Source organism: Microcaecilia unicolor, chromosome 2 (genome assembly GCF_901765095.1).
Source record: "Microcaecilia unicolor chromosome 2, aMicUni1.1, whole genome shotgun sequence".
Lineage (NCBI taxonomy): Eukaryota > Metazoa > Chordata > Amphibia > Gymnophiona > Siphonopidae > Microcaecilia > Microcaecilia unicolor.
In genome coordinates, this window is record NC_044032.1 from 433977959 (window position 1) to 434005381 (window position 27423).

Consider the following 27423-nt stretch of genomic DNA (forward strand, 5'->3'; position numbering starts at 1 on the left):
CCATGTCTGTGTTTGTGAGTGTGTGTTTTTTAATGTGGGCAAGTGTTTGCTGTTTTTTTTGTTTCTTTTGTTAGTTACCTTTTTGAAATTTATTGCAAATTGTAGTGGTCACAGTATTGATACTGTGCTTGTTTATTACCCGGATAGCTACCTGGTTAACTTAGGACAGAAAACAAAACCCCCAAATTAATCAGGTAGCAATACGGATGCCACCACTGAATATCATCAGCACCCGAGTAACTCGCAGAGGCCGCTTAATGGTTAGATATTCTGTGCTGGTGTCTGGATATGGCCCAGAGCTGAATCTCCAGTTATTGAAAAGCTGGCAGCATCTGGTGTTTAAAAAAACAAAAAACGCTGACTGCAGTGGGCTCAATATTGGGCCAGAGAGAGATTCTGCACATAACACTTAGACATGGGGGAGGAGCAGCCTAATGGTTAGTGCAGTGGGCTTTGATCCTGGCAACCTGGGTTCGATTTCCACTGCAGCTCCTTATGACCTTGGGCAAGTCACTTAACCCTCCATTGCCCCAGGTACAAAATAAACTTAGATAGTAAGCCCCCTAGGAACAGGGAAAGTACCTGTATATAATGTGTACAGTGCTGCGTACATCTAGTAGTGCTATAGAAATGATTAGTAGTAGTAATTAAGGGCCTTGTTTACTAAGCTGCGCTGGAGGCACGCTAGCATTTTTAGTAAATGCACGGTTAGCATGAACTAAAACCGCCAGCACACCTTAGTAAACAGGGCCCTAAGCTTTTTAGAATAACAAAGTTTTTAAAATGTTTTAAAAATACTACATGGTCAAGTGGCATTATATATCTATAATCTCATAGCTTTTCATAATATAATTTTAAGTGGCTTTCACTTAGAAAACTATTTATTTTCTGTTTTCCTACCCCAAAAGTGGTAAGAATACTAAACCGCATTGATACAAGCTTTTCCTGATCAGGCAGCTAAAGTATGGAATGACCTTCCTGTAAGTATTAGATCCATAGCTAATACACATATTTCAGGAAATCCCTGAAAGGGTAATTCTTAGCTGTTTCTAGTTAGTTTTTTCTCTGTAAAACTTCATTGAACCGTCAAAGGTGCATATGGTACACAAGCTTAAAGTAATAGAAGAAGCCGAGTGGTTAGTCCATTTCAAAAAGAAAGCAAACGGGCAGCTGATCTGCAAGATCCAGTAAAGGCAGCAAGCCAGCAGATTGGATTCCTTTTACTATCAATCTGTTGCTTTGCTTCCTTAGTCCATTTCAAAGACATAAGATTTGTCAAGTTGTCTGTATGAAATCCTTCCAGCGAGATTCATGTGTTTTGAACACTAGCTCGTTCTGTGAAATATTCTCTCAAAACCTGCACGACAGCATTGTTCATGGTAAGAAAAACATTTCTGTAACTCTAGCTTATCTACTTTGCTTGCGGTAAGTCACATCTGCAGAAATGTCATTTTCTTTTCTACTTTGCCTGAGATCGGAATTAGATCTCCAAGTGAAATGCCTTGAGCATTTGAAAACAGCACTACTCAAACAGACAATTAGCTCGGCATATATTTTTTTTCCTTCTGTTGAGGACTGAAACTAGACATTCATGGGCTGGGATAGAGGGACAGACAGATCAACCGTCAACAGGTGCTATTGCTGTAGTGAAACATGCCTAATATATGCACTAGTGGCCGCATCTGAGAAGCGTCGCTTCCGAAGGCTGGAAATAAATGGTCAGTAAAAAGATTGTAGATCAACAAACAAGAAAAGGAAAATCCGATACACGTATATTCCTGACTGCTTTATATGTAGTATATCAGAACATTAGAACCCTTTTTATTACTGGAATAAATACATATAAAAACATATACACAATGTTGTGACATTATCCACTCCTCTCGCTAAGATAATATTCAAGCACCTTTCTGACCTCATTTGTAACTTTCTTTAAATTAGTTCCTTATTTTCTTACTCCTGTTACTCTATCTTATGTTCCATCTTTGCTTACACCCTATGCTGTCTATTGAAATGTTTTATTGCGTATTGTGTTGACATTGTAAGTAGTAAACTATAGAGCCATACTTATTGTTGTTTGAATATTTTTACTTCTCTATTTGTCTATTGCTTGTGTTTGACGTATTTTTGCTGTACACGGCCTTGAGTGGGTCTTTTGCAAAGGTATGCTAGCGTTTTTAGCGTGCGCTAAAAATAAGTATGCACTAAACACTGGAGACGCCCATATATTCCTATGGTTGTCTCTAGCATTTAGTGCACACTAATCATTAGTATGCACTAAAGATACTAGCATGCCTTATTAAAAGACCCCCTGAGTGAATTCCTTCAAAAAAGCGCTAAATCCAGTGGTGTGCTGGAGCCGGCTCGCTCCGGCTCGCAAGATCCGGTTGTTAAATTTTGGCCGGACTTGCGAGCCGGTTGTTGGAAAGGGCAAGCCGGCTCTCCCGCCCTCCGGATCCAGTCCCTCACCGATCCTACCTTGACTATCGAATTCTTCGGGGCAGGCAGTGTTGCCTGCCCGCTGCTATCGCTGACTTTCCTCCGCCGCCTGTTTGCGCTTTAAAAATGGCCGCCGAGACTTCCAGAGGCAGCCTCGCGAGACTTCTGAAAGTCTCTCGGTGGCCATTTTGAAGCGCGATCGGGCGGCAGAGGAAAGTCAGCGATGGCACCTGCCCCGAAGAATTTTATGGCCAAGGTAGGGTCGGTGAGGGACCGGATCGGGAGGGAGGGAGGAAGCAGGAGAATTTGCGGAACAAGTCGGGAGGGGGTGACAGGGGAGAGAAGGGTGCTGCTGGCCATGGATGGATGGAGGGCAGGGGAGAGAAGGGTCGCTGGCCATGGGTGGATGGAGGGCAGGGGAGAGGAGGGTCACTGCTGGCCATGGGTGGATGGAGGGCAGGGGAGAGAAGGATCGCTGGCCATGGGTGGATGGAGGGCAGGGGGGAGAGGAGGGGAGAGAGAATAAATGCTGGACATGGATGGAGGGGAGGGAAGAGTGAGGAAGGAGGTAAGATAAGGGAAAACATAAGATAAGAGAAAAACTGCACATGGATGAAGAAAATAGGCAGAAGCTGAGGAACAGAAATGAAGAAGAAAGGAGGAAAGGAAAGAAATAAATAGAAAGGAAGCCCTGGAAACGGAGTTAAGAGGACAGGTAGCAGCAGAATCGGATACTGGGCCAGCATGATCAGAAAAACAGTCACCAGACAACAAAGGTAGAAAAAAATCATTTTATTTTCATTATAGTGTTTGGAATATGTTCCCTTTTGAGAATCAGGTGCTCAACATTAAAAGTTTATATTTATTTATTTATTTATGGCATTTTATCCCACATTGAACATGAATTAGATTGGAACCTGGGATCATTTAATTTTTTTTTCCTGGAGAGAGTAATGCATTGCCCCCCCCCCCCCCCCCACCCACTGGCTATAGCCAGCTCTGCAATTTTGGGGGGCGCAGAGGTGGATGTGGGGGGCATAGAGGTGGACGGGGGAGCGCAGTGGTGGACGGGGGGGGGGGGGCGCCGAGGTGGACCGCGGAGAGAGCCTGTTGTTAAAAATTTACCAGCACACCACTGGCTAAATCCTAATAAAATTTTAAAACCCCACTGTACTATACAGCCATAGAACAGTGATTCCACAAAGATAGGTGGCTGTTCTCTTCTTGCTCGCACTGTATAACTTCACTGTGTATTAATGGCCAACATGTTTCAACATGGCGCCTGCTTCAGGGGCCCCTTAAACATTTAGGTGGTAAAACAATGTCAGGACAGTGCTGTTTGTTCATTTTTGTTTTAGTTCGGTTTCTGCCCTTTGTTCATACTAGGCATGCTGCCACAAAATTCCCTGCCCCTAAAAGTTAACACTAGCACCCCTACATTTCTAATTACCCTTACTTAAAAAAAAAATCCTGTTAAAAGCCAGAAAATCTTACAAAACTAAGGGCCCTGTTTACTAAGGTGCACTAGTGTTTAACGCTAGTGCACCTCTAGCGTAGCTTAGTAAACAGGCCCTAAAACTGTACAAAATAGTTGGGGGTAACTATGGTACCTTTTTATGAGGCAGAAAGATTGAGAGTGAAACAGAGTTCACACCTAAGTGGGGAAAAATATGGAAGCTTTTTACAGATGTGTTTAACTAGTACAGTTACTGATTCTAAAGCTGCGTCACATTTGAAGCTTGTCCTCGTTTGGGATAGTATTAGTGGTGGGGGGGGGGAGGGGAGTCAGGGAATCATTGAGCAATAGTTTAAAGTTTGGGAGGTTTCTAGTTATCTGAAGGGGAGGGTGAATACCAGCAGTTGCAGTTCTCTTAAGTGGATGGTGGTTAAAAACGTTTTGATATGTACAGAGGCGATCAGAGTGAAAAACCTAAAGGTATCTAGTTGTGAACTCTTTATCTGTTGTCTAAATTTGAAGTAATGAAGAAGGATGCCCTGCGGCATAGGTGAATAGAGACAAACTGCATCTCCTGCCCATGACAAAATGAGGCTCTGCTGCATAGTGGGACAGTCCTTGTCCTAGGTTAAAGAACTTTTAGAACCCTCACTTTTCATAGCAATAATCCCTTGCTTAGAGGAGGGGCAGAGTTGCCAGGCTGTGGGCTGTTGCACTTCCAGCTAATGAGGAAGAGTGCACTAATGACAGATGTGGTTTGGGTGGGGTCAGGTTGCATCTGAGAGCTGAGACAATGAAATGCCACACCAGAGAATACAGTGGCTTGTCCTGATCCGTTGGGGCGTGCTTTTGATTAACATGTGTATTGTGCATTCATCTTTTAAAGGGTTGTGATCTGAAGCTGTCGGGTTTTCATAAAACTCTGTGGCCCTCTGTTGCTTTATGTTCTGTATTTGAGAGGGCAAACCAGATTTTGTTTTACCAGCTTTATGAATCTCCCTTCCAAATGTATTTATTCCTACCTCCAACCTGTAGAAAACCATTTAGCAGTTTTATTTCACTAGTGATGAAGCAAACATACCATTTGCTTTGGAGGGAAAATTATAACACCTAGGTCAAGGGTGGGCAACCAGGATCCTTGAAGACCACAATCTGGTCACAATGAATTTGCATGAGATTGATTTGCATGTACTGCTTCCACTGTATGCAAATAGATCTCATGGGTATTCAATGTGGAAATCTTGAAAAGCTGACTGGGTTGTGGCCATCAAGGACCATGGTTCCCCACCCCAACCTCGATTTTAAAAGATTTTTACCACACTTTTTTTTATTTTTCCAATGTTACGTTTCTGTTGATTTTCAGATAACACAGTGTACCAAATAAGATATGCAACATATTGCACGTTTGGGCCTTCGATTTATCTGTCATTTTAAAAGTTCCTGGTGGAGTGGTAGGTAAGAGTCGGCCCACCACCCCCTTTTTTAAAACGAGTATTCTCTTAGGGTCTCCTTTTCCCTTTCCTCATATTTACCAGGGCTTCCATGGGATCTAGGGGCCCCTCTTACTAAGCCATGTAGGCACCTACGTGCGCCCAATGAGTGCCAGTTCGAAGCTACCACGTGGCCCAGGCAGTAATTTCATTTTGTATGCACGTCCAGTAGGCATGCTGGTAATTGACATTGTACGCACGTTGACAATTACCGCCTGGCTAACGCATGAGACCTTACTGCTAAGTGAATGAATGGCGGTAAGGTCTCGGGCCCAAAATGGACGTGCACCAATTTTCATTTTGTCGAACGGCCATTTTCGGCCAAAAAGGCCTTTTTTTTTTTTTTTTTTTGCAGACATGCTGAAAAATGGACCTGCATGCATCCAATACACGTGTCTACTACAGTGCATGCTGTTTTTCGGAGCATCTTAGTAAAAGGACCCTCTAGGGAGGCTTCCAGTTGCCTCTGCGTCAGCATTGCCATTTTAAAGTTTGTCACATGAGCACTGGTGGTATGTTGGAAAACACCATTAGGGGTCAGTCTGCATCGTCTTGGAAGACAAACTCCTAGCTGTATTTCTGATAATACTTCTAAGGCAGGGGTGCACAAGTTCAGTCCTCAACAGTTACGGTTTTCAGGATATCCCAAATTAATAGGTATAACATAGATTAGTCTACATTAGAGAATAACACTGGGTCAAAATTTGTCCCTGTCCCTGTGGGCTCTGTTCTCATCTGCAGAAGCCTCAAACACTTACGATTTTATATTTAAATCTTTTTATTAAAGTATAAAAAGGAACAATATGCTGTGCAACTGTTGTGTATAAATTACAAACAGGAAACAATAATAACAGCTAGCAGCTATAATAACCCTCTACCCTTCCAACCCCAACATTAGCAGACTTCTACTACACCAAGGAAACCTAATCCACCCTGTTAACTTGTCCAGGGGTACAAAATACAACCTGTTCTGTATGCCCTAGAGGGGAGAAATATGCCCAATGAAACACTGTCATGATTTTTTAATCTGTGCATGAATAAGAAGTCATCAACAATCTCAGTATTCAGTCTAGCTCTCCTGTCTTCCGCAGTCCCTCCTGCAATAGAAGATGTCTTCTTAGACAATGTGCTGGTATCAGGATGTACAGGATCCCCCATGCAAATTTTGCTAGCTGTGGCCAGCATGTTTGCTTGTTTTTCAAAAAAATAAAAATATTGTCTGCATCAATATAATTAATAGTCCAGTTCAAAGTTTGTCGCCGTCCCCCTGTCATTCTCTAGTCTACATACTACTTGTATGCAAATGTCTTCTTGTACATATTTTATTAGAGAGACCCTGAATTCCAACCTGTTTTGGGCACTTGAGAATTGAATTTGAGGTCCCTTTGTGTTCTAAGAGGTCAGGTACCACCATTTCAGAATATGGTGCAGCTGGGGCCGGAGTGGCTGGAGATCACTCCTGCCCCAGGCAGACTGATGAAAAAAATGTCCTAGAAAATGCATGTTCTTATGTAGGTGTGGGGTGGGGGATCTCAAAGGAGACCCACTCATGGGTTTGTGGGGGAGGGGGGGGGGAGAAGAGGGTTTTGTGCGTGGGTGGAGCGGGCTGAATTATTTTGTTAATTCTGTCCTGTGCTAGGTGGGCTGTAGGAAGGTGAGGCAGGCTTTTACCCACTAACTGACCAAGGATTTTTAAACAAAGGAAAGAGACCTTTTTCCTAACTTCTAGCCTTTTTAAATTTGATTTGATTTAAGAAGAAGGTTTAAGTGAAAATATTAGATATCAAACCTTAAGTGGATGGTAACGCTATAGTATTGAAGTGATGTTGTAAATTTTGAGAATATGTTTACCCTGTTTACTTGTTTAATAAAAAGATTTAAACATAAATTTGATTTGATATACTCTGTTTACACCGATAGGCACCAAAGTGGTTTACTGTACAACAGACTTTGGATGGTGGTCCGCATCCCACATTGCTGTGGCTAGGAACATACAAAGTTCCTCACTGCAGCAACACAAGGACAATTATCACAAGATTTATTGAACCCAGATGTAATTTTTTACCACAGTTTAGTAAGACACATAAATCCTCTAAAAAGACAATACCCCCAACCCCCCCTCCAAAAAAAAAAAATCAAACCAGGAATCCCTCTCTCCTTTTCACATCCAGTTTCAAAATTGAGCCCCCACCACGATTGCTAATTCCTTGTTCCCTCATTCCCTCACCTCATTGTTTATTTTATTTTTTTTATTATTTTAATAAACAGAAAAAGATTTTAAGAAGAAAAGGAGGAAAAAATAAAGAACCACCGTGCAAGAAAACTCCCTTTCTCTTTCCCTTCCTTGGTCTTATTTGAAAAATTAGCCAGTCATATGGGGATAGGAGGACAGAAGAGCTGGCTTTTAACTCTTGCCAGCGCAGAGGGAGGATCATTCCTCTAGTCAGTTTAAATTTTAACAATTTTGCAGAGCAAGAGGAACAAAGAGGTAGCAGCCTGGGGCCTTCTTTTTAATGGGAAGCAGAGGGAGCACACATGGAAGAGGCCAGTTTGTTTTATTTTTGGGGTTTCTTTTTTTCTTTTTAATTGGACTGGAAGATTGTCAGTTCAACTGCCATTAACTGGATAACTTTGGCTGGCCAGTGCTTTCAAGCTGGGGTTTTAACGCTTACTGTCGGGACACCCCCAGAGCTACCTCATTTTGCACAACTAAACTGCATAGGGATTCTAACTTTACCTAGACAAATTTTTTAACTAGTTAGTGGAGGTGAGGGGACAAATTTCAAGATGGGGGTTTCTCTAGCTAACTCCAAAAGATAGCCAGACAAACCCTTTGAATATTGATCTCTTTGATAAGCTTTTGCAAGTTTTTTTTTTTTTTTTTTCAGTTCATAAGAGCATAAGAAGTGCCATGCTGCATCTAACCCATGATTCATTGAGCCACCAGGGTCAATATAACAACTCTTTGGTTGGTTTGGCCTCTCCGATCTCCAGCTCACCCCCTCCCCCGAAGCTCTCTAGTTTCTGACTTGTTGGCCCTAGTGGCCAACCCTATATCACTGCCTCTGCATCAAGCCCAGCATCCTGTTTCCTCCCTGGGGCAATGGAGGGTTAAGAGACTTGCCCAGAGTCAAAAGGAGCTATAGTGGGACTTGAACCCAGTTCCCCAGGTTCTGAGGCCACTGCACTAACCACTAGGCTACTCTTCTAAAAGTTGGTGATATCTAGTTCCACTTGGTTAATAAGGGGGGAGGAGATATCAATGTGGGCTATAGTTAAGACCATTTATTTTACCTCAAGTTGTGCTATTTTAGCACTATGTCCCATTTATTCAGTGAGATCCTGTGCTAAAATAGCAGAACTTGTGGTAAAATAAATTGTCATTAACAATAGCCCACACTGATAACTTCCCCCCTCTCCAAGTCTTAATAAATTAAGGACCTGTCTTCCAGAAACTTGCTTGGACCTTTTTTGTAATTCAAATTATGCTACTATCCTTGACCACACCTTCAATACATTCCATATTTTAAGTGTGATTGACTGAAAAAATACTTTGTTAAACTTTATTTTAAATCTGCCACCAGTTTCCAGGCGTGTCCCTCCATTCTCTGTTAACTTGTTCCCAGGACCAGTTTAACATTAGATAAACTAGGGCAGTGTTGGGGGCGGGGTTTGAGTTTGGGCGGGTTTTGGGCTGGATTTAGGCTGTTTTGGGTGGGAAAAAAATTTTCCACCTGGCAACCTTGCAGATTCCATGAAAAGAAGAACTACAAGAACCAGAGCAGTTTGTGCAGGAATCACAAAAGTAATTATAACAATCAACAGATCCAGTTAGTTAAACAGCAAATAATCCAGCTTTACAGAACAAAAACGTTTTAAAATTCTTTGTGAGCCTAAGATAATGAGAGCATGAGCTTAAAGAGAAAGGAATTTGATTCCACAAATTGGCTGGCAGATATTGAATAGAGGAAGAAAGGTGTTTAGCTGATTTAAGTCCCCTAAACATTGTCTATCTGATTTGAAAAAGACTACAAGTTCTATATCTTGTACTTGAGCCTTATAATAAACCTCACTCCCTTGGGCATCCAGTTCCAGTCTCTTCCTTCCCACTCCCTGTACCGCTGCCCTCCTTCAATTTTCTGAGTTACTGGCAGCATCAGTGAGGTAAGTGCACTGTGTTGGACAGTCCTGGAAGCCTTCCTCTGCAGTGTCCCGCCTATGCAGGATCAGGAAGTTGTAGCAGAGGGAAAGCTTCAGGGCTGTCTAAGGCAGTGTGTTTACCTCATTGATGTTGCCAGTGGCCTGGAAGATTGAAGCTGGACCCCACAGGGAGAAATGGTGGAAGAAGCAAAAAATGATGAAGGGGGAGGGAGAAAGAGCCATCACCGCTGGGGAGGAGAAGGGAAGGAAAGAGATGCCAGACTGTGTGGGAGAGGGGAAGTACCTATTTCAAATAAAGCAACATGGTTATACTGTCAATTAACTGAAAGCTGAAAGAAAATGAACCATAGACTGGTCTGTCCCTTAAATTTATCACGCCTCTCTCTGTCTGCCAATTAAGTGCTTTTGAAGTTAAGTTACTACCTTAGCTTTATTCTGTCAAAATGAAATTGATTCTGCGGCTGTTTTGATAGCAAAGAACTCTGCTGACTAATAGCATTAAACGGTACCAATTCCTCAAGGATTAAAAAAAAAAAAAGAAGCAGATTATTGAACGTGAAGCAGCTTGTGAATGGGATGACCGATTAGTAAGGTCAAATCCTGCTGTTTTCCCTGACATTCCCTCTGTATAGTCTGTTCTCATTATTAACTCAATATAGATATTAATCCTCAAAATACAGTGAGGTTACTGGGTTTTCAGATAGTGAGGTCTGTTTGTGTGCCATAGGATGTCCTGGCTTTTTTTCGTTTTTAGATATTTTATGACATTTGAGGGAACTGGGATTTGCAGCAATATTGGAGAATCATTGGATATTTCATACATAAAGGGGCCCTCTTCCTAAACTGTGGTATAAAGTGGCTTTAGCTGGATTTTTTTTCCCAAATGCTAAGGCCTTTTTTTTTTTTTTTTTTTTTACCACAGAAGTAAAATGGCCAATTTTCTATTTCTCCTATTAATGGCCATTCACTAATGATGCCTTTAGCACATGGCCTTTAAAAAAAAAAAAACATATTAGCGCATGAGCACTTGCCAACACCTATAGTGTAGGGACTCGCACGTTAATCGGCACACAGTACAGAAACGGCCACTCTCCACCCCTCCCCCCTGACACGCCCTTTTCATGATGAAATTTAAAAAAACCTTTTTTTAGCATGTGGTTTGCGTGCTTAGATCAGGACGTTACTGCAGGATACCTGAACATATCCTGTGGTAAGCCTTTCTAAGCTGCAGTGAGCGCATGCTACGGATTATCGTAGCCTAGTAAGAAGACCCCTAAATGCCTTGTATATTTTAAAAAAAAAAATGAAAAATATACCCCCACCCCCGTTCACTAAACCACGTGGCAACGCCAACACAGCCGACAACAGCTCATTCAGAGTAAATGGGCTGTGTGAGCATTAGCGCATGGTAGCTGTTAGTGTGGTTTATTAAACAGCGGTGATAGTTTTTTTTTAAAAGCAGTTTAGCTCACCAAAGCAAAACTATGATGTCATGTAACCGTCTCCCCCCCCCCCCCCATATCTCTATTGTATAACTCCATAGCTTCATCCAAAGAGAAAATATCATTTGATTCCACACCAATAAAAGAGAAACTGTAAGAAGAAAATGTTCCTATTTTATTTTTAACTGCATTAAAATGTTACTTCAGTGGGTGGGGGGAGATAAAATATCATTATGATATATGAAAATGACTTAAGGCAGGAGGAATGTTTTACAGTGTTTTTGTTTTTATTTGCTGTCATACGGGTTACGAGCACGAGTCCATGGAAGAATGGAAATTTTCTTTCTCACTTGTAGATTTGGTATGTTAATAGTTTATTTTTAAAAGGAACAGTTTTGTACTGCCTGTTGCGGTCTTAATAAAGAGAAAAAAATTACACACAAAATGTTACTTCAGCCCTTGTTCTGGGTACTCATTACACACAGGGATTACTGGTTTCTAAGTCCCCCCCCCCCTCCCAAGAGTTACCGTGGGGAAACCTAGCATGGGTTCTCTCACTGACAAGGGGAAGAAATTTTTGACTTTAGGGACTTGGTGTAATTCCCTTGTCACAAATATACTCCAGACTCTGATGGTGGTAGTTCAAAATTAAAGGCCCAAAATGCCCTATGTTCAGCCCATGGCAATCAACTGTTTTTAAGCCCAGATAATCAGTGACAGGTAGGTACAGTCAGTCGATATTTAGACCGGTGTCCAGTTAGCTTGTCACACAAAGTTAGGACAACTTTTTGGAGCCCTGAGCTTCTGAAATCCAGCTGTAGACATTTAACATGGCTGAGCTGACCATACACAGTGCAGTGCATTTTATATTACTGATACCTGAAGGGGAGGAGTTTTAGAGACTGGAGCGGGCGTCTTCTGTGAGTGGGTGGTGAAGTGTTCAGCGGGCCCACTCACCCATCCTCAACAAGAATAGGTTTAGTAAATGATGAGTGGGCAGAAAATGTTGGGGGTGTTATGGTTGTGGCTTGGAATGGTATAATTATACAGGGAATTATAGCTATAAGAATGGCCAGTATCCTGCTTCCAACAGTGGCCAATCCAGGTCACAAGTACCTGGCAGAAACCCAAATAGTAGCAACATTCCATGCTACTGATCTCAGGGCAAGCAGTGGCTTCCCCTATGTCTGTCAATAACAGACAATCTCCAGGAACTTGTCCAAACCTTTTTTTAAACCCAGGTACGCTAATCACTGCTACCACATTCTCTGGCAACAAGTTCCAGAACTTAACTATTCTGAGAAAATACTTCCTCAAGGCTGTTTGGAATATTATACAAAAACTTTTGCCCATAACTGATGACCTGACTTATTCAATTGTAATTTTTAAGTCCGTTCATGCAACTTTTGATTTGACCTCCCCACAATCAAAACTATTGGACATTCTCCTCACTATTGCTCAACGGCATATTTTGCAAAACTGGAAAAACGCACAGTTGCTGAATATTCATTTCTGGTGGAATACAGTCCTGCAGCATCAGAAGTTTGAGCTCGCCATGGCTGCGAAAAGTCGGATGATAGTATCTAAGAAAAAAATTTGGTCTATTTTGGACAACTACCTCCAAACTATTCAGGCCACACCTTAAACCAGTACAAAGGACTTATTTGTTAAACACCTGGATGCTTTCCCCTCCTTTTTTCTCTTCTTTCCTTTCTCTTTTTTTTTCCTTTCCCACATGTTGTGTTTCTTGCTTCCTAGGTTGTTCCATCATTGTTTTCCTGTTATTTGTATTCTTTGAAAATTAATAAAATATTTGGAGGAAAAAAAAATACATCCTCCTATTTGTTTTAAAAGTGTTCCCCTTTAATTTCATTGAGTGTCCCCTGGTCTTTGTATTTTTTTTTAAATGTTTCCAAGCTGAAGAGGCCTAACCTCTTCAGCCTTTCCTTATATGGAAGTAGTTCTATTCCCTCTATCATTTTGGTTGCTCTTCTTTGAACCTTCCTTTTGGCTTCCCCCAGATAGACCTGGGATTGATGTTAAGGGAAATGGTTCACAGAATGCTGTAACACATGCTGCAGCAGTGTTCAGCAAAAGGGATTGGGTGCTCACTTTTGAAACACAAAAACATCCAAAAAATGGCAGAAAGCGGCATAGGGCCTTATTTTGTTTTTCTCAAAGTCCAACTCGCTATTTTCGAAACTCATTTTAAGACGTTTTTGTATGCAGTTTGAAGTGTGTCCAAATCACAGGGGGAGCATGGTGGGGTCAAGATTTAGGCATTCCTAACACTTGGGACATTTTTCTGCCATAATGGAACAAAGCAAAAACGTCCAGGGCTAAAACCTAGATGTTTTGGGCTAGACCTGATTAAGTCACAAAAAGGTGCTCCAGATGACCACTGGGGGAATTTAAGGCTTGACCCCCTTCCAGCCCCCAAACAAAAGAAACATGTATATACCAGGCTCAGTGATAGCTTCAGATGTTATGATCAGTCTTATTAGAGCAGCCAAGCAGGTCCCTGGAGTAGCCTAGTGGTCGCTGCAGTGCACTGTAGAGAAAAGGACCCAGGCCCATATCCCACTCTAACTGATACACTTGTGCTGGCAAGTGTTAGCCTACTAAAAACCAACTGTACCCTACGTATAGATGACAGTTGCGGGCATAAGGGCTGTTGTAGTGGTGTAAAGTTGGGTACAGTTAAGTTTTTGGTAGTTTGGGAGGTCTCACCATACAATATAAGGGGGTAACAGTGAGATGTGAATCTGGGACCTTTTTATGTGAAGTGCACTGCAGTGCCCCCTAGGGTGCCCCATTGCTCTGCTAGGATGTCTGTGTGGCCAGTCTGCTAAGAATGCTGCCTCTCCCCCCCCCCCCCCCCCCCCAATACATCCCAATAGCTTGATTTTTGTGTGTTTTTCACTTGGACTTTTATTTTTCCCCACACACTGAGCACAAGGTCCTAGCAAATGGGCATTTTGGGGGGAAAAGAATGATGAAAACGTTTTTCAGGTTTGAAAATGGCTACGTTCACCACTTGATTTTTGGATTTCTTCCGCAAAGCGTCCAAAGTCTAATTTAGACGTCCTATCGAAAATGTTCCTCTATATTAAGTTGACTGCATTTGTTTCAGTCTTGTGACTTAGCAACAAGTGGCCAGTCACTTGTAAGTCTATTGGAGGAACTGAAGCTGATTTAAATTATGAGTACCATTTCTTCATTCGTTCAGTTTATTATTTAATATGGAGATTAAAGGGGAAAGGAGCGTGAATGCTTGTTATACTGTCCTAACTTTATGTGCTTATTTAACCGGTTAGTAACTGTTCGTGCCAGCTCTGCCTCTGAACTGCTTCCACACTAACAGGCAGTGCCACAGCAGTCGGAGGCAGTATGCAACAGCACTACCCCTCTTAAAGTGCTGCCGAATATTGGCTACCCGGTTCAACCCTTTTGTATATTGGGCCCAAAGTGTTTCCTATGCAAAATAATTTTTTATCCCCAGAAATAGTCACAAGGATCTTGCTGCTCTAACCATCTGGCCACTTTTTTTTTTTTTTTTTTTTTTAAAGAAATTCACTAAAGGCAGTGTACAGCAAGAACAATCTGGACATAAACAATAGACAACACAACAGTAACAATATTCAAATAATTCACATCGGGGGCAGTGGAATGATTTTTGGTTTGGGGGTGCCCATAATCCACCCCGAAACCTTCCTTGCCATCCTACTCTCTTCCTACGGCATCTGACATATCTGTCCTCCCCTCTTTTCCTCTCAACCTCCCCTCCATGGTGTCAATTGTTTCTCTCCTTCCCTACTCCATTTCCCCCATCTTATCCAGCATCACTCTCCTTCCCTCTCTCTGAACCCTTCATGGTCTACAGCAACTCTCTCCTTCTCTTTCCCCATTCAGCATCTCTCCTTCCCTTCTCCTGTTCCCCTCCTGTAATGTCCACCATTCCACCCACTCCATGGTCTCCAGCACCTTTCTGCTCCCCTGCATTTCCCCTTCTCTCTAGCATCTGTACCCTTCCCTCACCCCTCTGCCTGTGGTGTCCATCATTCAACCCCACTTTGGCGTTGAGCATTCCACCCCCCCCCCCCCATGCCTTCCAGCATCTCTTTCCTTTCCTCCCTCTTTAAACCCTCATCGTCTTCAGCATCTGCCACTTCCCCTTTTCTCCTCTCTCCAGCCTCTCTTTCCTTCCCCTCCCCCTTCTTCATCTTTCTCCTTCTCTTCCCCCGCCCCCACATGTGGTGTCCATCATTTGAACCTACCCCCCTCCACACTGTCTTCAGCATTTCTTTTCTTTCCTTCCGTGTCCGCAAGGTATTTATTATCTTACCATGCTCCCCTATGGCAGCAACTCTAAAAGCTATGGTGGAGACACCGCATGGGCGGCTTGTGAAGAGATGTCAGATGCTAAAAGCCTGCCGGCTCCCATCCTTTCCGATGCAGGGTCAGAGAAGAAAGGCATCATTGGGAGAGAGGAAGGGTTGCAAAATTTCAGGGGGTGCCAGGGCACCTGTGGACCTCCCTGTTTTAGAGCCTATGATTCATATTATAGTATAATATGCTACTTACAGTGTCGACACAGTACACAATGAAACATCTTAACAGACGGCATATGGTGCAAGCGGAGGTGGAACACATAAATAAAAGAGAGTAACAGGAATTAGAAAATAAGGGGGTTAACTTATAGTTTCACATGAAGTCAGTCAGAAAGGTGCATGAACATAATCTCCATTGCCCCAGGTACAAAAAACTAGGGACAGAGAAAGTACCTGCATATAATGTAAACTGCTTTGATTATGCCACAGGAAGGTGATGTATTAAATTCATGATCCATCCCTTTTCCCTGTGCTGTGAAACCTATGCACATATTTTTGGCCACTGAGTGGAGAGAAATTTTCAGTCTCCAGAACGGCTTCGTTATTGAGGCATTTTCTTTTAAAAATTGCCGCCGCTGTGTATCTTTCAGAGGCACTAAAGAAAAGCAAATATCGTTTCATGCTGTTTTTTCCATTTTCAAAGCAATGACATTTAAGTATCTCTAGAATAAACCGGGACATATTCTCTGAAAAATCTTACTTCTTTGGCTTTCAATTTCACTCTGGGGGCTGTAAATCTCAGTCTTTGCAATGGTTCGCACTTGGCTTCTTTGCTGTTGAGAAGGATTTTTAATATTCTTATGGTGTTCACTTGATAAAAATAAGCAGCTATTTGCAATTATTGGTATCATGTTTATGACATATTGTTGATGAATTTGGCAAAGGATTTGATTACAGTGCTTGGCATATTAACACATTCTTACTAACATTCCAGTAATAAAGAAATACAGAGTGTTTGTTAATCTGATGATAATATGAGAGCTCTTAGCTCAGTGCAGAGAATGCCTGGGGTGGGATTTTGTTTCAATTTCGGCATGCCTGGCAAGTGAACAAAAGCAGATGGCATGTGGAAGACAATTATTATTCTAGTGGAGCAGAATCCAAGATGTAAAAAACATATGCCTTGGATTTGTTGCTGTGCTTACCAGGTGGGCATAGTTGGTATATCACTCTGTTTTGTTTAATTACGATGCAAATGATAGGCTGATAAGCAGCTTCTTGTATCCGTATGTCTGTTGTAAATGGAAACGTTTTGTTACTCTAGTGTGGCAGGAAAATAGGATACTTTTTTTTTTTTTTTGAAGGCTATAGTTTTTTGTTTTGCTTTTCTGTTGGTTTTAGTGCTTCCCAAACTGTGCATGCCATATTTGGGGTTGTGACCTGGTCGAGCTGTGTATAGAGACATCATTCTGATGCATCTCGGCCGGGTTGTGGGCATCGTCGCCACGATCATGGGGTTGCAGCCAGAAAATGTTTTTGGTAAGCACTACTGTAGACCCCTTATAACATGGCTTGATAGAACTCTGGATCGCTTATAAAGTAGTCAATCTGCACTACCCAAGCTGCAAAGGACTTAAATACAAAACAACTTACACACCTAGTTTTTCCTACATAAGCACACAACTGTGGAAAGCATTACCAAAAGCCTTGGAAATGACGTACAACCACCTAAAATTCTGGAAATCACTAAAAACCAACCTGTTAAAAAAGGCATACCCTACTAATCCAACTTAAATGCCTGATCTCTGCAACAAAACCAAACTAAAGCACGTAATGGACATAACACAACTCTTCCGTTCGCCGATTCCCTAATGTGGCTGTGCCACATGAACTTGATCTTACCACAACACCCTGTATTTGTTCACACCGGAGCTTGCAAAGGCCTCTTTGGTACTATGTATGCCACATTGAGCCTACAAATAGGTGGGAAAATGTGGGATACAAATGTAATAAAATTACACTGTAGCCCTAATATAATGTGAATTCATGTAATATGTTGGACCTCAGCACCCACGTTATATGGGGCTTATGGTATATGTAAATATTACTGCCTTGAGTAATACACAGTAACATCTGTGTGTGTGTGTGTATGTGTATATATATATATATATATAAATTTTTTTTTTATTACACTGCGGCAGTCACAGTGAAAGAATACCTCTTGAATTTTACCACCTTATGACTGGTGTTCTTTGGGACTGCCCTGAAAAGAAAACATTCACAGGACCCTCATCAAGCATATGTTCTAAGTATACAGGATTGGGGGGGATGACAGATACCAGGCAATTTTTCTTTTTTAACAAACTGGAGGGTTTTTTTTTTCTTATTTGCATTATTTTTGTTTGTTTTGCTTTGATTTTAGGTTTGGGGAGGGGACTGTGTGTGTGTGAGAATGTTTATTTGTTTCTTTTATATTTGACTGTCTCTGGGAAAACATGACTAAAGTCATCTTGTCTCTCTTACAGGAACTTCCCTCCCCTTGCCTTCCATCCAAGTAAATTACCCCTTCTACATCAGACATTTCCTTCTGTCTCTTCAAGAATTCTTCTGCTAACTCTTCTCTTCCCTTTTGTTCAGCTTCCTGTCCTAGATAAAGCAGTTGGCTGCTGGCAAGAGGAGCTTCTGCAGTTCCCACAAATGTGAGCCCAGCCACTGGCAGCTGCTGCAATTTCCTCTGGCCTGGGCATCGCCCACATCTCTTCCATCAGGGGCAAAGTCCTGAGTTTTAGGCACTGTGGCAGATAAAAGACCATCAAGCTCATTTTCAAAGCACTTAGCCTCCCAAAGTTCCATAGAAACCTATGGAACTTAGCCTCCCAAAGTGCTTTGAAAATATGCCTACATGTGGCCTATCCAGTTTGCCCATCTGTACCATCTACTCTCCCCATCACTCCCTTAGAGATCCTTTCTGCCGTCATCTACTATGTTACTATGTACTTGTCTCAAGCTCTCTTGAAATTCAGATACTGATTTTGTCTTTGCCACTTCCACCGGGAGGCTGTACCATGAATTTTATCACCCTTTCCTTGAAGTATTTTCATCAGGTTACTTCTGAGTCTATCCCTTTTCCCCTTCACCTTATGCTTCCTCTTTCCCGAGCTTCCCTTCAGTTGAAAGAGACTCGCTTCCTGTGCATTTATGCCACGTAGGTATTTAAATGTCTCTATCATATCTCCCCTGTCCCTTCTTTATTCCAAAGAATACATATTCAGATCTTTAACTCTGTCCCCATACGCTTTTTGATGAAGACCAGGGCCCTCGCTCCAAGTGCCAGGGTTTCCAGGTGCTTTTTGGCTAGGATCAGGCAACCCTCAGGGGGAGGAATGCTGGCTTCGGCCTAACCCCTGGTAAGCCTTTTCCTCAGCTGAGAGGTGCACAGCTCTACCACTGGCTGCCTTTCAGGTGCTGTGGAGGACTTGCAGCTCATCTGCATATCATTTACAGCCTTCTCCGGGGTGACTCCCAGGTCCACTCCGATCCACTCAGGGCCTCCGCTCTAGGTGCCGCGTGCCGGGGCATTTTTCTCTTTACATCTACTTTTCTCTCAGTTACTACTTATGGCTCCAGTATACTTTTTCTTGGCACTGTCCCTTCCTAATTTGTTTCTCCATCTTAAACCACTGTACACTACAGGAACACATTGTCCACCATCTGTATTCATCATCTCACCAACTCTTTTTTACTCTTCCTTTTTCTCAGCTCTCAACCTTAAACATTTCCTTCCTTCTATTCATCCATCTCCTTTCTATCTGAGTACATCTCGCCTTCGTCGCTGTTGTCGTACCTCTCCTACTCTTCTCCGTACTCTCTTACTCCTTCTCCTGATCTCCGCTGGGGACATTAATCCCAATCCTGGCCCTCCACATCAGCTCTCGTCCTATCCACGCAAACACCTGTCCTTGTCCTATCCATGCAAATGATTCCGGGATGTCTCCAATCTCATCTCTATTCCTCCCTCCCCTTCTCGTGTGCCCTGTGGAATGCCCGCTTGGTCTGCAACAAACTTCCCTTCACCCATGATCTCTTCATCTCCCGTTCCCTTCAACTGCTCGCCCTAACTGAAACCTGGCTCACTCCCGACGACTCTGCCTCAGTCACGGCCCTATGCCATGGAGGTTATCTTTTCTCCCACACTCCCCACCCAGTTGACCGCGGAGGAGGCGTCTGGTTTCTACTTTCACCCTCCTGTAGTTTTCAACCCCTCCTCCTACCGCAGTCTCACTGCTTCTCATCCTTTGAAGTTCACTCCATCTGTCTATTCTACCCGCTGCCACTCAGAGTTGCAGTCATTTACCGCCCCCCTGGTAAGTCCCCCTACTACTACTATTTACTACTATTTAGCATTTCTATAGCGCCACAAGGCATACGCAGCGCTGCACAAACATAGAAGAAAGACAGTCCCTGCTCAAAGAGCTTACAATCTAATAGACAAAAAATAAATAAAGTAGGCAAATCAAATCAATTAATGTGAACGGGAAGGAAGAGAGGAGGGTAAGTGGTGGCGAGTGGTTACAAGTGGTTACGAGTCAAAAGCAATGTTAAAGAGGTGGGCTTTCAGTCTAGATTTAAAGGTGGCCAAGGATGGGGCAAGACGTAGGGGCTCAGGAAGTTTATTCCAGGCGTAGGGTGCAGCGAGACAGAAGGCGCGAAGTCTGGAGTTGGCAGTAGTGGAGAAGGGAACAGATAAGAAGGATTTATCCATGGAGCGGAGTGCACGGGAAGGGGTGTAGGGAAGGACGAGTGTGGAGAGATACTGGGGAGCAGCAGAGTGAATACATTTATAGGTTAGTAGAAGAAGTTTGAACAGGATGCGAAAACGGATAGGGAGCCAGTGAAGGGTCTTGAGGAGAGGGGTAGTATGAGTAAAGCGACCCTGGCGGAAGATGAGACGGGCAGCAGAGTTTTGAACCGACTGGAGAGGGGAGAGGTGACTAAGTGGGAGGCCAGCAAGAAGCAGATTGCAGTAGTCTAAACGAGAGGTGACAAGGGTGTGGATGAGGGTTTTGGTAGAGTGCTCGGAAAGAAAGGGGCGGATTTTACGGATGTTGTAAAGAAAGAAACGACAGGTCTTGGCGGTCTGCTGGATATGAGCAGAGAAGGAGAGAGAAGAGTCAAAGATGACCCCAAGGTTTCGAGCTGAGGAGACAGGGAGAATGAGAGAGCCATCAACAGAAATAGAAAACGGGGGGAGCGGGGAGGTGGGTTTGGGGGGGAAAATGAGAAGCTCGGTTTTGGTCATATTTAATTTCAGGTGGCGTTGAGACATCCAGGCAGCAATGTCAGACAAGCACGCTGAAACTTTGGTTTGGATGCAAGGTGAGATATCAGGGGTAGAAAGGTAGATTTGGGAGTCATCAGCATAGAGATGGTAGGAAAAGCCATGGGATGAGATTAATGAACCAAGGGAAGAAGTGTAGATAGAAAAGAGGAGGGGACCAAGAACAGAACCCTGAGGTACGCCGACAGGCAGAGGGATAGAAGTAGAAGAGGATCCACCAGAGTGAACACTAAAGGTGCGGAGGGAGAGGTAGGAAGAGAACCAGGAAAGGACAGAGCCCTGGAATCCAAGTGAGGACAGGGTATCGAGAAGTATGCTGTGATCGACAGTGTCAAAAGCAGCGGAAAGATCAAGAAGAATGAGGATGGAATATTGACCTCTGGATTTAGCCAGTAATAGGTCATTGGAGACTTTAGTAAGCGCAGTTTCAGTTGAGTGGAGAGGGCGAAAACCAGATTGTAATGGGTCAAGAATGGCATGTGAGAAGAGAAAATCAAGGCAGCGGCGGTGAACAGCACGCTCAAGTAATTTGGAGAGAAAAGGAAGGAGGGAGATGGGTCGGTAATTAGAGGGACAAGTAGGGTCAAGTGAAGGCTTCTTAAGGAGAGGTGTGACCACAGCATGTTTAAAGGCAGCAGGGACAGTCGCAGTGGAAAGTGAGAGGTTGAGAATGTGACAGATAAAAGGAATAAGAGTAGGAGAGATGGCATTAAGAAGGTGGGTGGGAATGGGATCAGAGGAACAGGTGGTACATTTTGAGGAAGAAAGGAGAAGTGTAGTTTCCTCAATAGTAACTTCAGGAAAGGAGGCAAGGGAATGAGGGGAAGGAGAGAGAGGGGAACGGACTAGTGGAGGGAGAGCTGGTGAGGTAGAGAAAGCAAGGTTTATCTTTTGAACCTTGTTGTGAAAGAATTCAGCAAGGGTCTGAGGAGATAATGAAGGGGGAGTTGGGGGAGGGGGCACCTTGAGGAGAGAGTTCAATGTGGTGAAGTGAAGTCGAGGATTAGAGCCAAGAGAGTTGGTCAGTTGGATATAATAATCCTGTTTGGCACGTAAAATAGCAGATTGGAAGGAGGTCAGCATGAACTTAGTGTAAGAAATCAGCCCGAGATTTCCGCCAGAGGCGTTCGGCGGAGCGGGTACAGGAACGTAGGTAGCGGATATTAGAAGTCAGCCAAGGTTGGGGTTTTGTACGCCTTACAGGGCGGGTCATCAAAGGTGCAAGAGTGTCTAAGGCAGAGGATAGAGTATTGTTGTAAGAAGAAACAGCCTCGTTGACAGACGTGGATGGTGCCACAGTAGAGAGGAAGTTTGAAACATGGGAGGATAGAGATGAAGGATCAATATCATGAAGATTCCTAGATAAATTAGATAGGATAGGACGGGACTGGGAGGGAGGAGATTTAAGTGTGAAAGTTATAAGATGGTGATCAGAGGAAGGATGATCAGAGGCAAGGAAACTAGAAGGTGAACAGTTGGAGGAGAAGATGAGATCAAGACAGTGACCATTTTGATGAGTGGGGGAGGTGGAGCATAGTTGGAGATTAAAGGACGACGTTAAAGCGAGTAACTTGGAAATATAAGAGTTGGAAGGATCATTAGCAGGAATATTAAAGTCACCAAGGATGAGAGAGGGGGAGGAAGGATCATGGAAGAAGGCAAGCCAGGCGTCAAAGTCACTGAGAGAGGATGAAAGGGACTTATCAGGGGGACGATAAATGACCGTTATTCGAAGAGGCAGAGGAGAGAAAAGGCGGATAAAGTGGACTTCAAAGGAGGAAAAACAGTGAGATTGAGGTGGAAGAAGGGGTTGAAATCTGGAGGAGGGAGAGAGAAGTAGTCCAACACCGCCCCCACGGCCAGCAGGGCGAGGAGTATGTGAAAATAGATAACCGCCATGGCACAGGGCTGCGACTGACTTCGATGCCTGGCTCTCTGTTTTTCTTGAACCCTCATCTCCATCCCTCATTCTTGGAGACTTTAACATACACGCTGACGACCCATCCGACTCTTATGCTTCTCAGTTCCTCACTCTGACATCCTCCAGCTGAGCTCCACCACCCCTACTCACCAAACTGGCCATTGTCTTGACCTCGTCTCTCCTCTACCTGCTCACCCTCCAATTTCTGTGCCTCTGCTCTTCCTCTCTCAGATCATCACCTGATCACCTTCACACTTCATCTCCCTCCCCCTCAGTCCCGCCCAACACTAACCACTACTTTTAGGAATCTCCAGGCTGTTGACCCTCCCACCTTATCCTCTAGTATCTCTAATCTCCTCCCGTCCATCATGTCCTCCGAGTCTGTTGACAAGGCTGTCTCTACTTACAATGTCACTCTCTCTGCTCTGGACACCCTTGCACCATCCATCTCCCATCCCACAAGGTGTACTAATCCCCAGCCCTGGCTGACCCCATGTATCCGATACCTTTGCTCCTGCGCCCGATCTGCTGAACGCCTGTGGAGGAAATATCGCACCCATAGCGACTTCATTCATTACAAATTCATGCTATCCTCCTTCCAGTCCTCCCTATTCCATGCCAAACAGGACTATTACACCCAATTGACTAATTCTCTCGGCTCCAACCCTCGTTGTCTCTTCGCCACCCTTAACTCCCTCCTCAAAGTGCCCTCCGCTCCCACCCCCCCCCCTCACTCTCTCCTCAATCACTGGCTGACTACTTCCGCGACAAGGTGCAGAAGATCAACCTTGAATTCACTACCAAGCCACCTCTTCCTCTTCACCCTTTAACCCACTCCCTCAACCTACCAACCCAGGCCTCCTTCTCCTCTTTTCCTGATATCATCGAGGAGGAAACCGCCCACCTTCTTTCCTCCTCGAAATGCACCACCTATTCCTCTGATCCCATCCCCACTAACTTACTAAACACTATCTCTCCTACTGTCACCCCCCACATCTGTCATATCCTCAACCTCTCTTTCTCCACTGCAACTGCCCCTGACTCCTTCAAGCATGCTGTAGTAACACCACTCCTCAAAAACCATCAATAGACCCTACCTGCCCTTCCAACTACCGCCCCACCTCCCTCCTACCCTTCCTCTCCAAGATACTTGAACGTGCTGTTCACAGCCATTGCCTTGATTTTCTCTCCTCTCATGCCTTCCTCGGTCCACTTCAATCCGGTTTTCGTCCTCTACACTCGACAGAAACGGCACTCACTAAATTCTGTAATGACCTGTTCCTTGCCAAATCCAAAGGTCACTACTCCATCCTCATCCTCCTCGATCTATCCGCCGCTTTTGACACTGTCAATCATAATTTACTTCTTGCTACACTATCCTCATTTGGGTTCCAGGGCTCTGTCCTCTCCTGGTTCTCCTCTTATCTCTCCCACCGTACCTTCAGAGTACATTCTCATGGTCTTCCTCCACCCCCGTCCCGCTGTCTGTTGGGGTTCCTCAGGGATCTGTCCTTGGACCCCTTCTTTTTTCAATCTACACCTCTTCCCTGGGCTCACTGATCTCATCTCATGGTTTCCAATATCATCTTTATGCTGACGACACCCAGCTTTATCTCTCCACACCAGACATCACTGTGGAAACCCAGGCCAAAATATCGGCCTGCTTATCCGACATTGCTGCCTGGATGTCCAACCGCCACCTGAAACTGAACATGGCCAAGACCAAACTCATTGTCTTTCCACCCAAACCCACTTCTCCTCTCCCTCCACTCTCTATTTCAGTCGATAACACCCTCATCCTCCCCGTCTCATCTGCCCGCAACCTCGGAGTCATCTTCGACTCCTCCCTCTCCTTCTCTGCGCATATCCAGCAGACAGCCAAGACCTGTCGCTTCTTTCTCTATAGCATCAGCAAAATTCGCCCTTTCCTCTCTGAGCACACCACCTGTACTCTCATCCACTCTCTCATTACCTCTCACCTTGACTACTGTAACCTACTCCTCACTGGCCTCCCACTTAACCATCTATCCCCCCTTCAATCCGTTCAGAACTCTGCTGCGTGTCTTATCTTCCGCCTAGACCAATATGCTCATATCGCCCCTCTCCTCAAGTCACTTCACTGGCTTCCGATCAGGTACCGCATACAGTTAAAGCTTCTCCTACTAACCTACAAATGCACTCAATCTGCAGCCCCTCACTACCTCTCTACCCTCATCTCCCCTTACGCTCCTACCCGTAACCTCCGCTTACAGGACAAATCCCTCCTCTCAGTACCCTTCTCCACCACCGCCAACTCCAGTCTCCACCCTTTCTGCCTCGCCTCACCCTATGCTTGGAATAAACTCCCTGAGCCCATATGCCAAGCCCCCTCCCTCCCCATCTTCAAATCCATGCTCAAAGCCCACCTCTTCAATGTCGCTTTCGGCACCTAACCATTGTACCTCTATCCAGGAAATTTAGACTGCCTCAGTCTTGATTGACTGCACTTTTTGTCCTTTAGATTGTAAGCTCCTTTGAGCAGGGACTGTCCTTCTTTGTTAATTGTACAGTGCTGCGCAACCCTGGTAGCACTTTAGAAATGTTAAATAGTAGTAGTACCTCTGACTATTTTAGTAGCCACCCTCTGGACCAAATCCATCCTGTTTATATCTTTATGAAGGTGTGGTCTCCAGAATTGTTCACAATATTCTAAATGATGTGTCGTACTATTGAGAAAGGCAAAGACGCTCTCTTTATCCTGCTGTTAGCTGCTGAGCTGTTTTTATTGTTAAATCTACCAACTTTTAGATGTTTGTACCCTTTTGGGCTCATTTTCAAAACAGAAAAATGTCTAAAGTGGCATAAAGTAGCATTTGGACGTTTTTCTCACAAAAACATCCAAATCGGTGTTTTCGAAACCTATTTTTAGATGTTTTTCTAGGAGGCCCATCAGAAGTGCGTCTCAAGGGGGGCATGTCAGGGGAGTGTTCAGGCCGGGACTTGGGCATTCCTAAGACTGACGTTTTTCAGTCATAGTAGAGCAAACCAAAAACGTCCAGGACTAAAACTTAGATGTTTTGAGCTAGACCTGTTTTTTATAACGAATAAGGTACAATAAGGTGCCAGTATGGCTACTCTTATGTTACATAGATGAGGGTCTGTCCATGTTCTGCATGTGTGACTGAGGTGAAGGATTCTGCTAACATATGTAGTATCTGTGTAGGAATGTGTAACAGTGCAGCTTGTTCCAGTTTCCCAATAGCAATATATTGGTGCGCCAGAGCCCAGTGTAATATATATATAATATATATTATATCACTGTCTTTTCATAGGTAGGTCAGGGCTGTTATGGTGTGATAGAAGTTTTGTGTTCTAGGGCAGTGTTTCTCAAGTTGGTTCTGGAGTACCCCCTTTCCAATCAAGTATTCAGGCTATCCATAATATACTGCCTTCATTATATGCAAATTGTTTTCATGCAGATTCATTGTGGATAGCCTGAAAAGCTGAATGGCATGGGGGTACTCCAGGGCCACCTAGGGAAACACTTCTCTAGGTCCCACTGTAATATTTAAAGCACCATCTTTTCATACGTAGGTTAGGGCTGTTATGGTATGGTAAGTTTTTTTTTTTTTTTTTTTGGGTGTCTTTTAGCAGGAGTTTGTGTTATTTGACAAAGTGTCTAGCCCTATTTGAAAGTAGGCTGTGGGGCAAGGGCCACCTTTGGTGGCCTTTGTCACCCCAAATAAAAATGCTCAAGACTAGTGTTCACATCTTGTAGAGTCACCACACAAACAAAAGCCCATTTGATTTGAACAAGGTGTCTAGCAGTGGAAGGACTGGGTGTGCTATTCCTGAGGTGATGGTCACGATTTGAATATTTTTACTTTGTAGTTAAGAAGACAGGTTGCCTGCTCTGGCCAGTCCAGGGGCCTCTTCTGCATCCTGCCTCCTGTTTCCTTGTAGGCAGGACGCAACAGAGACAGCCTGTATTAATCAGTGCCCGCAACATCCCCAGAGGAACAACACAGATACTGCTGTCTAGCCGACACCAACCGGCACCTATTTTATAAAAGTCTGCTCCCCCTGAAATCAAAACCTTGCTACGCCTCTGGGGCAGAACAGGAAGCACCCTTACTTCAACTAGAAGAGCTGTGTTGTAGGTATTTTTTACTCCATAAGGACTGTGATAAGCATATCCAAAACAAGGAATTAGAAAAGTCTTCTAAATTTGATATCATGTAAATATGTGCTGCTAAACCTGAACTCATTGGATTCTTTTTCAGTTAAATGTTTTTGATATCTGCTTCCATGTAGGCAGGCACTTTCCAGAAGAGAAAGTGTCAGATGCTTGAAATGCTTTTGGAGTATAAGAATAAAAAAAAACCTTTTCAGTCTTGCACAAAATATCAAATTATGGTGACTGGTGTGTGCAATGGCCTTTTTGTTCTGTTTATGACATGAATACCTTTTGATTGGATTTGTAAGTGTTGTCTGAGATTAGCCTTTGGTTATAGAAGGCAACAGAGGAGAACAGGGACTTCAGATGACTTGCTTTTTTATGACATGCTGACAAAATGTCAAACCTGTTCGGCAATTTAGAGATTACTATTACAGTCTTAAGTCTTTTTTACTTTTTTCTCATATATCCTTTTCATCACTCTTCATTTTCAATGACATTGGCATCCCCGGGGGGCTAGGGCAGTAGATATATTTTGGTGGGAGTCAAAAGAATCAAGAGTTGAGCTCATTGTCCCATGGTTTTTATATTTATGTGTTTTTAGGATTTATAGTATTCTAAAACAGGCCCCCCCCCGTACAACTAATTATATAAAGATACGAGTCCCTGCTTCATAGAGTGTAGAATTT

At 43.7% G+C, this 27423-nt stretch overlaps 1 protein-coding gene across 4 annotated transcripts in view; it reads left to right on the forward strand.

The window, feature by feature from the left end:
- The window catches only part of MCUB (mitochondrial calcium uniporter dominant negative beta subunit), a 149226-nt gene that overhangs the window by 17765 nt on the left and 104038 nt on the right, over window positions 1-27423 (forward strand). The window contains exons 1-2 of one of the 4 annotated variants that reach the window (XM_030190807.1): window positions 17603-17621; window positions 20367-20369. The exons of the other annotated variants lie outside the window; for them this stretch is intronic. The gene's annotated coding sequence lies outside the window, so the exon portion shown is untranslated. Of the gene's footprint in view, window positions 1-17602; window positions 17622-20366; window positions 20370-27423 lie in introns of those variants that run through there. 4 annotated transcript variants of the gene reach the window in all.